The sequence below is a fragment of the Aedes aegypti genome, chromosome 3 (assembly GCF_002204515.2).
Source record: "Aedes aegypti strain LVP_AGWG chromosome 3, AaegL5.0 Primary Assembly, whole genome shotgun sequence".
NCBI lineage: Eukaryota > Metazoa > Arthropoda > Insecta > Diptera > Culicidae > Aedes > Aedes aegypti.
The window spans coordinates 95,230,762-95,240,405 of NC_035109.1; positions in this window are offsets into that span (position 1 = coordinate 95,230,762).

A 9,644-nucleotide genomic window follows, 5' to 3' on the forward strand; every position below is an offset into this window, starting at 1 on the left:
CGCCCCGCTTGCTCCCGACCATCGCAGCTGTGGAAGACAACAACAGTCAACGCACAAGCATACGAAGGTCATCGCATTGTCCGCCGGTTCTGCTGTAGCCATTCCTACACTGATAGAAAAACAATAGTATGCTCAAATATACAACCGTTCTTATCATTACTATGCCTAAAAATAGTATCCATAACTACGAAATCGGTCATGTGTATCAAAACAATGTTACAACAACCACGAATTAATAATAATTGAAATTGTGGAAATTACCATGCCAAGTAGTTCACTAAAATGTTTTCGCCATTTTTATTGTACAAGCAGGTTCTTAAAAATCCAGAACAAAACACCAACTTTTTTCGCTGTTTATTAAAATCAGTTTTACAACGAATAGCTGTCTTTTATCTCGAAACAGCGCCGGTAAGTATATACCCAACAAATTAGAGAACAGTATACAAATAACAAATTAGAGAACAGGCCTTCCGCTGATTGTGGGCAGTGATGCCAATGCTCATCACATCATCTGGGGCAGCTCGGATATCAATTTGAGAGGCTCCAGTCTGATGGAATACTTAAGTAGTACAGACCTTGGATTACTTAACATAGGCAATCGCCCAACCTTCATGGTTTCTAATAGAGAAGAAGTGTTAGACATAACGCTCTGCTCGAATAGAATCAGTCACGAGTTGACGAATTGGCATGTATCAGATGAGGAATCATTATCTGATCATCGCTACATCTTCTTTGAACATTCAAATGTAACTGCGCAGACTTTGCGTTTTAGGAATCCCCGGTCAACAAACTGGGAACTCTACATTGAATTGGTTGCGACCAAATTTCATGGATATTCTCCGTCCATTGAAAATCCAAGTGATCTGGATGATGCCGTTGATACTACAACATCCTACATTATGGAAGCTTTTGAAGAAGCATGTCCTCTGCGGTCTGTAAAGACTACAAGAGGGACCCCATGGTGGAATTCCGATCTGACTAGACTCAGGAAACAATGTAGAAGGAGTTGGAACAGACGCCGTTCAGCTGGATCAGAGTCGTTCAAGTCAGCTCGCAAGGCTTACAAGAAGGCTCTTCGTTCTGCTGAACGATCCGGCTGGAAAAACCTTTGTACAAATGTTTCCAGTTTGAGTGAAGTCAGTCGGTTGAACAAAATTCTTGCAAAATCTAAGGATTTCCAAGTGAACGAAATTCGCTTACCTAATGGTGACTTTACTTCTTCCGATGAAGAAGTTTTAGAATGTTTATTCAATACACACTTCCCCGGATGTGTGGACATAGCATCTACGGATGAATCAAATGTCTTTTCATGTAGTTACGAGTCTCTGGCCTCGGCTCGCAGTATCGTAACTACTGAATCGATTCAATGGGCACTTAATAGTTTTGCTCCTTTCAAATCTCCAGGAGCGGATGGGATTTATCCTGTTCTGCTCCAAAAGGGATTTGAGTTTATCAAACATGTTTTGAAAAAGCTACTTGTAAGCAGTTTTGCTACCGGGTACATTCCCAAATCCTGGCGTGATATTACTGTAAAGTTTATCCCAAAAGGAGGACGTGCGTCGTATGAGGAAGCGAAGAGTTTTAGACCAATCAGTCTGACCTCTTTTCTTCTGAAATGTCTGGAACGGATTATCGATCATCACATCCGTGATGTTTATTTGGCAAACATGCCTCTTCATGTGAATCAACATGCTTACCAATCTGGAAAGTCCACTGTGACTCTTTTACACAAAGTTGTATACGATATCGAGAAAGCATTCGCTCAGAAGCAATCGTGCTTGGGTGTTTTCTTGGATATTGAGGGTGCCTTTGATAACGTGTCTTTCGATGCCATATTGGAAGCCGCACGAAACCATGGGCTACCTACAATGATTACCAATTGGATTCATCAAATGCTCAAAAACCGACATCTCTTCTCGACATTGCGTCAATCAGCGATTCGAAAATTGAGTGTTTGCGGATGCCCCCAAGGGGGAGTCTTGTCACCACTTTTGTGGAATCTCGTAGCAGATACGCTATTGAGGCAACTCAATAATTGCGGTTTTCCAACTTATGGATTTGCCGACGACTATCTAGCTCTGATAGTTGGTATGTGCATAAGCACCCTATTCGACCTGATGCAAAGTGCTCTTCAGGTAGTCGAGAGTTGGTGTCGCCAATATGGCCTTTCGGTTAACCCGAATAAAACATCTATTGTTCTTTTTACGGAAAGACGAAACCGCGATGGAATTCGACCTTTACGTCTTTTTGGCACTGAGATTAATGTGACTGATCAAGTAAAGTATGTCGGAGTCATTCTAGATTCCAAACTTTCATGGACACCTCACATTGATTTCAGAGTCAAAAAAGCTTGCATGGCCTTCGGTCAATGCCGGCGAACCTTTGGTAAAACTTGGGGCCTCAAACCCAAATATATCAAATGGATTTACACAACAGTTGTTCGACCAATATTGGCATATGGATGTCTTGTGTGGTGGCAAAAGGGCGAAGTGAGAACAATCCAATCAAAATTGGGCCATCTCCAAAGGATGTGCTTGATGGCGATGTCTGGTGCGTTCTCTACAACTCCCACAGCAGCGCTCGAGGCCCTTTTCGACGTTGCGCCACTACACATATATCTTAAACAAGAAGCACTTTCTTGCTCTTACCGTTTATGGGTACTGGATCTACTGGAGAAAAATCCAGTGAATCGTAGATCTACACACACTTCGTTGTTTCCACTTTTGGTGAATTGGGACAAAATTGTCCTTGCTCCAAGTGATCTCACAATTGCTTGTAACTTTCCTTACAGGACATTTACCACACAATTCCCTTCACGGGAAGAGTGGACGTCTGGCTATTTGGAAAGAAGTATATCAAACAATATAGTATGTTACACTGATGGCTCCCTTCTTGAAGGTAGAGCTGGTGCAGGAGTATATTCTCGTGAGCTAAGGCTGAATCAGTTTTACTCACTTGGTAGAAACTGCACCGTTTTTCAGGCGGAAATATTTGCTCTTATGTGTGGAGTGCAATCAGCACTTCAACAGCGCGTAATGGGTAAAGTCATATACTTCTGTTCAGATAGTCAGGCTGCTATAAAAGCTCTCGCTTCGGCCAACTCAAGGTCGAAGCTTGTTATCGCATGTCGAACTCAAATTGAGGAACTGAATTCAGTCAACTCTGTAAACCTTGTATGGGTACCTGGCCATTCTTCCATCGCTGGAAATGAATTGGCTGATGAGCTAGCTCGCGATGGAGCATCGCATGACTTCATTGGCCCTGAGCCGGCTATTCCAATTTCGAAGTGCTGGGTGAAGCTTCAGATAAACTCTTGGGCGGCAACTCAGCACAAGCAATATTGGAATAGTTTGGAGTCGTGTCGTCAAACAAAATTGTATATTACTGAGCCATCTCCAAAGGTGGCGAAGTATTTAACAAATCTGTCAAAGCAGAATTGCAGTCTCTTGGTCAGAGCGTTGACAGGCCACTGCCGACTCAACTATCACATGGCAAATATTCAGCGTGCTGACTCATTTGTGTGTGATAGTTGTGACTCCGATTATGGAACTTCGTATCACCTGATATGTAACTGTCCAGTTTTTGCGCAAATGCGATTCCAATTACTTGGTAAACACTTATTAAGTGAAACTGAATACAGAAGCCTGAATCTTCAGGACATCCTGTTATTCTTAACCCGCTGTGGTAATGAGCTATAGGCTCTCTTTACGCTCACGCGTTTTGCAGTGCCCTTTTTAGGGCGCTGTTCGAACCCATTGTGGTATGGAGCTACATGCTCTCATTTCGCTTATGCGATCTTCCCTCTTCAAGGGACCCACTCCTATTTCCTCCCATCTTTCCCTTCCCTTTCCTCTCCCATCGGGTAGATGATGAAATAGGCTCAAATATGGCGATGGCACAAATCTCCCAACTGGTGGGGAACGTGCCTTTGGAGCCGGCCTTCTGATACCTGATACACTGATAGAAAAACAATAGTATGCTCAAATATACAACCGTTCTTATCATTACTATGCCTAAAAATAGTATCCATAACTACGAAATCGGTCATGTGTATCAAAACAATGTTACAACAACCACGAATTAATAATAATTGAAATTGTGGAAATTACCATGCCAAGTAGTTCACTAAAATGTTTTCGCCATTTTTATTGTACAAGCAGGTTCTTAAAAATCCAGAACAAAACACCAACTTTTTTCGCTGTTTATTAAAATCAGTTTTACAACGAATAGCTGTCTTTTATCTCGAAACAGCGCCGGTAAGTATATACCCAACAAATTAGAGAACAGTATACTGTATAGGTACATAACAATTTCTGCTCAATTTTACAGGTTGTTATCAGGAACATAAAATTGATCATTAATCCATTAATGAATCCATGTTGTAGCGCATCAGCAGCATCCACCCCATGCTGGATGAGTAGCTGTAGACGTTCAACCCGGAGGATTGTTCCACGGTGGCCGCGAATAATTCCTATAGAATTACGAATACGTCGAGTGTATTGATGAGATGATTCACGCCCTGAACGGGTGTACCGACATTTCGGTAGAACTACAGGTAAGAATTGTTATTCCGGCTTGTAATCTTATGTAACACACACAGTGCAGTAGCTGGATAACAAAGGAGTACCTACAGAGACGCATCGCATTGCTGTGGGTAAATATTGTTTGGATCTTCTCGTTCGCTTCTATCTCGTCACTTGACTCTCAGTGGTTCCCAAATAGTAGTGATTCCCGATCCTTCTTTTTTTTTCTTATTAAAACTTTTTACCGTCGTTTATTTTTTTTCTTGCCGTAGTACTGCAAGTTTGAATTAGCGTAGGACTACGAATTGATAATTTATATTTGTACATATATAAATATTTATTAGTTAGTTTCTTTTTCTCTTCACTACTTATACTTCCCAAATTAAATTTATTTAGAAATTAAAATATTTTGGTTTCTGTTTTTTTTTTCTTTTTTTTTTTAGTTTGAAAGCATAGTGAATTAGTGAATATTTACCCAATTGCATTTGTGTTAGTTGTTCGTTTGTGGTGGATTTCTTTGCTCCGCAATGGAACCGATTGATACCGGTGGGGGTTCGCCGGACTACCTAATCTCTTCTGACGATGAGTCAGTCTCAGGGCAGACCACTGTTCTAGTAGATCAAAACAATCAAATCGAATCCATGGAGACTAATGTTGAGGAAAACGTGTCCCCTTTATTAGCTACCGTAGTTTTCCAAGAGCAAACAGACTCGAGCTTTCCCGAAGATGTAACGGCTTTCCATCAGGAACTCACAAACAAATGGTCTCCGATAGTGGTCAGCCTAGCAGTTCAAACAAATTCCCTGTACTTCCCTCGTCTTCTGGTACCTCTGTTAAGCCGGCGACCCCCTGCTCGAAAGCTTATCCGCCCGGATCTAAGGGTCCCTTTCTGGTTTTCTTTCGGCCCAAAGCTAATGGAAAACCTCTTTACAAGTTACAAATCGAAAAAGATCTGACAAAATCGTTTCGAGGCATCCTTGAGGTAGACTCACCCAGCCGAGATAAATTGCGCGTCACTGTAAGTGGCCGTGAAGAGGCGAACAAGATTGCATCCTTTGAGCTCTTTTCGTTAGAGTACAGGGTCTATATTCCAAGTCACGTGGTAGAGTGCTACGGAGTGGTCACTGAACACAATTTAACTCACGCTGACATCATGTCAGGAGCCGGTGGATTTAAAAATCGTGCCGTTCCACTTGTACCGGTGCTTGAGGTTAGCCAAATGAACAAGGCTTTCCCTGACGGCTCGAAAAAGCCGTCAAATTCCTTTCGGGTGACTTTCGCCGGCTCGGCTCTACCTAGTGTACTAGTGATAAGTCTTCTTCGTTTACCTGTTCGTCTCTATGTGCCGACGGTAATGCATTGCGAAAAATGTCGGCAGTTGGGCCACACTGCACTCTACTGCAGCAACAAACCGCGTTGTAGTAAGTGCGGTGATCAACATGCCGAAGGTTCCTGCAATACGGAACCTAAATGTACCTCCTGTGGCCAGGCTCCTCACGAGCTTACCGCATGCCCGAAGTACATAGAGCGGGAGAAACATACAATAAATTCCTTGAAACAACGGTCGAAGCGATCTTATGCAGAAATTCTCAAAAAGATTGCTCCGACCATTGCTCCATCGGCCCATTCTAACGCAAGCAATAATATCTTCACGTCCCTGCCGGATAATGACCAAGGCTCTGACCTTGAGGTGAAGAAGAGTATACTGTGATTGAGACAGGAACGAAGAGGAAGCGAGCTGTTGCAAAACGGCACTCGCAACAGCATGCTTCGCCTAAAATTCCTATTATTCAACAAACTCTACAAACCCCTCTGGTAAATGCAAGAAGTGTCGGAAATACCAAAAAGGCTTCACCTCCAGGTTTTAAATTCTCAACTAGAGACTTTCCGTCCCTTCCGGGAACATCTAAAACTTCAGTTGTTCCAGTTTCTTGCCCAGAAACTCAACAAACAAGTCAGCAGGAGCATATTGATGCTTCCGGCAAAATGACTCTTTCTGGGTTAGTGGATTTCATCTTCGAAATGTTGGAAGTCTCACCCTCAACAAGAAGCCTCATCAACATGGCGCTTTCTTTGGTGAAACCTTTTTTGAAGCAACTATCTTCAAAATGGCCGATTCTTGACTCGTTCATATTTTTCGATGGATAATTTAACCAACGAGGTCGGAGATATGATCGAAGTGCTACAGTGGAATTGTAGAAGCATTTTAAAGAATATGGACGCGTTTAAATTTTTAGTTCATAGCACACGCTGTGACGCATTTGCTCTTTGTGAAACATGGCTTACTTCGGATAAAGATATCAATTTCCACGACTTCAATATTATTCGTTTGGATCGAGGAGATGGCTATGGAGGGGTGCTCTTGGGGATCAACAAGCTCCACTCCTTTTATAGAATTGACTTCTCCTCGATAACAGGCATCGAAATAGTTGCATGTCATATAACAGCACGAGGTAAAAGTCTCAGCGTAGCCAGCATATACATACCGCCGAACGCTAGAGTTTCTCGTAAAGACCTTGCAGCTATATGCGAAGCTATGCCTGCGCCATGGTTGATCCTAGGAGATTTTAATTCTCACGGTACAGCCTGGGGGTCACCGAGGGACGACAATCGCGCAACCTTAATATATGACCTCTGTGACTATTTCAACTTGGCTATTTTAAACTCAGGGGAAGCAACACGAATAAAACCTCCAGATCCTCCGAGCATGTTAGACCTCTCAATCTATTCGAATTCCCTATCATTGGATTGCACGTGGAAAGTAATTCAAGATCCCCATGGTAGCGATCACCTGACTATCAAAATCTCAGTTGCCAATAACTCACGTCAGTCTCGTCGGATAGATGTCGCGTACGACCTCACAAAGCATATTGACTGGAAGAAATACGCGGAAGTGATTTCCGTAGGTGATAGATCGGTCGATATACTTCCTCCGCTGGAAGAATATCAGTTTTTATCCGCGTTATTCATAAACAGTGCTCTTCAAGCCCAGCGTAAACCGGTTTCAGGATCCTCGGTACGACGACGGCCGCCCACTCCGTGGTGGGATGACGAATGCACCGGAGTCTATCGCGAAAGATCCGATGCATTCAAAGAATATCGAAAACGTGGCACTCGGGAGAATTTCGAACGATATTCTTCTCTTGATCGCAGATTCAAGAGCCTCGTGAAGGCAAAGAAACGCGGTTACTGGAGAAACTTCGTCAACGGATTATCACGCGAAACGTCGATGAGAACTCTTTGGACGGTCGGTAGAAGAATGCGGAACGCGATATCGGTAAATGAGAATCAAGAAAGCTCTCCTCGATGGATATTCGATTTCGCGAAGAAAGTTTGCCCGGATTCCGTCAAAGTGCAAATGATAATTCGTGATTTTCCACTCGATCGGAACGAAATGGACTTACCCTTTTCGATGGTAGAATTCTCACTTGCCCTCTTTTCATGTAATAATTCTGCCCCAGGAATGGATAGAATTAAGTTCAACTTGCTCAAAAACCTCCCAGACGTCACAAAGAGGCGCTTGTTGAACTTATTCAATGTATTCTTGGAGAGCAACATTGTTCCGGATGATTGGAGACAAGTTAGAGTTATTGTCATCCAAAAGCCAGGGAAGCCTGCATCGGACCACAACTCGTACCGTCCCATCGCGATGTTGTCGTGTCTTCGAAAGTTGCTAGAGAAGATGATTCTCTCCCGACTGGACAAATGGGTTGAATCGAAAGGCCTTCTTTCAGATACGCAATTTGGTTTACGCAGAGGCAAGGGAACGAGCGACTGTCTTGCGCTGCTTTCTACAGAAATTCAACTAGCCTACGCTCAAAAGCAACAAATGGGCTCAGTTTTCTTGGATATTAAGGGGGCTTTTGATGCAGTTTGCGTAGATGTCCTTTCAGACAAACTCCACCAATGTGGTCTTTCCCCGATTCTTAATAACTATTTGTATAACTTGTTGTCTGAGAAACACATGAATTTCTCTCAAGGAACCTCAACAACTTCACGAATTAGTTACATGGGTCTCCCCCAGGGCTCGTGCTTAAGCCCCCTCCTTTACAACTTTTACGTTAGAGATATCGATGATTGTCTCATGGGAAATTGCTCGCTAAGACAGCTTGCGAATGACGCCGTTGTTTCTGTTACAGGACCAGAGGCGGACGATCTGCAAGGACCATTGCAAGAGACTCTGGACAATTTGTCCACTTGGGCTGTAAAGCTGGGTATCGAATTCTCTCCGGAGAAAACTGAGTTGGTTGTCTTTTCTAGGAAGCGTGATCCAGCAGAAATCAAGCTTCAATTCATGGGTAAGGAACTCGCTCAAGGCCTTTCACATATGTATCTGGGGGTCTGGTTCGACTCTAAATGCACCTGGGGAAAGCACATCAAGTATCTGTATCAGAAGTGCCAGCAACGAATCAACTTCATGCGTACACTCACAGGAACATGGTGGGGAGCCCACTAGGAAGATCTGATAAAGCTTTATCGAACAACGATTCTATCGGTTCTCGAATACGGTTGTTTTTGTTTTCAATCCGCCGCGAAAACACACATCCTAAAGCTCCAACGCATCCAATACCGCTGTCTTCGGATAGCGCTAGGCTGCATAAACTCGACTCATACCATGAGTTTAAAGGTATTAGCAGGAGTACTGCCTTTATCAGATCGTTTCTTGGAATTGTCGTTAAGGTTCCTCATTCGCTGTGAGGTGTCAAACCCATTGGTAATTGAGAATTTTGAAAAGCTAATCGAACGTAATCCTCAAACAAGATTCATGACTTTGTACTATTCGTACATGACTCTGGAGGTCAATCCTTCTTTAAACGTTCCCAATCGTGGTTGTTTCCCGGGCTTCTCTAGTTCAACTGTAGTTTTTGATCTATCCATGAGACAAGAAAGCCGTGGAATTCCAGATCCGCTTCGCTCGGAGCATATACCAACAATTTTTGCAAGCAAGTTCGGCCACATCAGCTGCGAGAAAAAAATTTACACCGACGGGTCAAAAACAAATGATTCCACTGGATTTGGTGTGTTTAATGAATTTCATAGCGCCGCTCATAAACTTCAGAACCCTTGTTCCGTATATGTCGCAGAACTAGCGGCTATACATTACGCATTAGAGCGAATTGC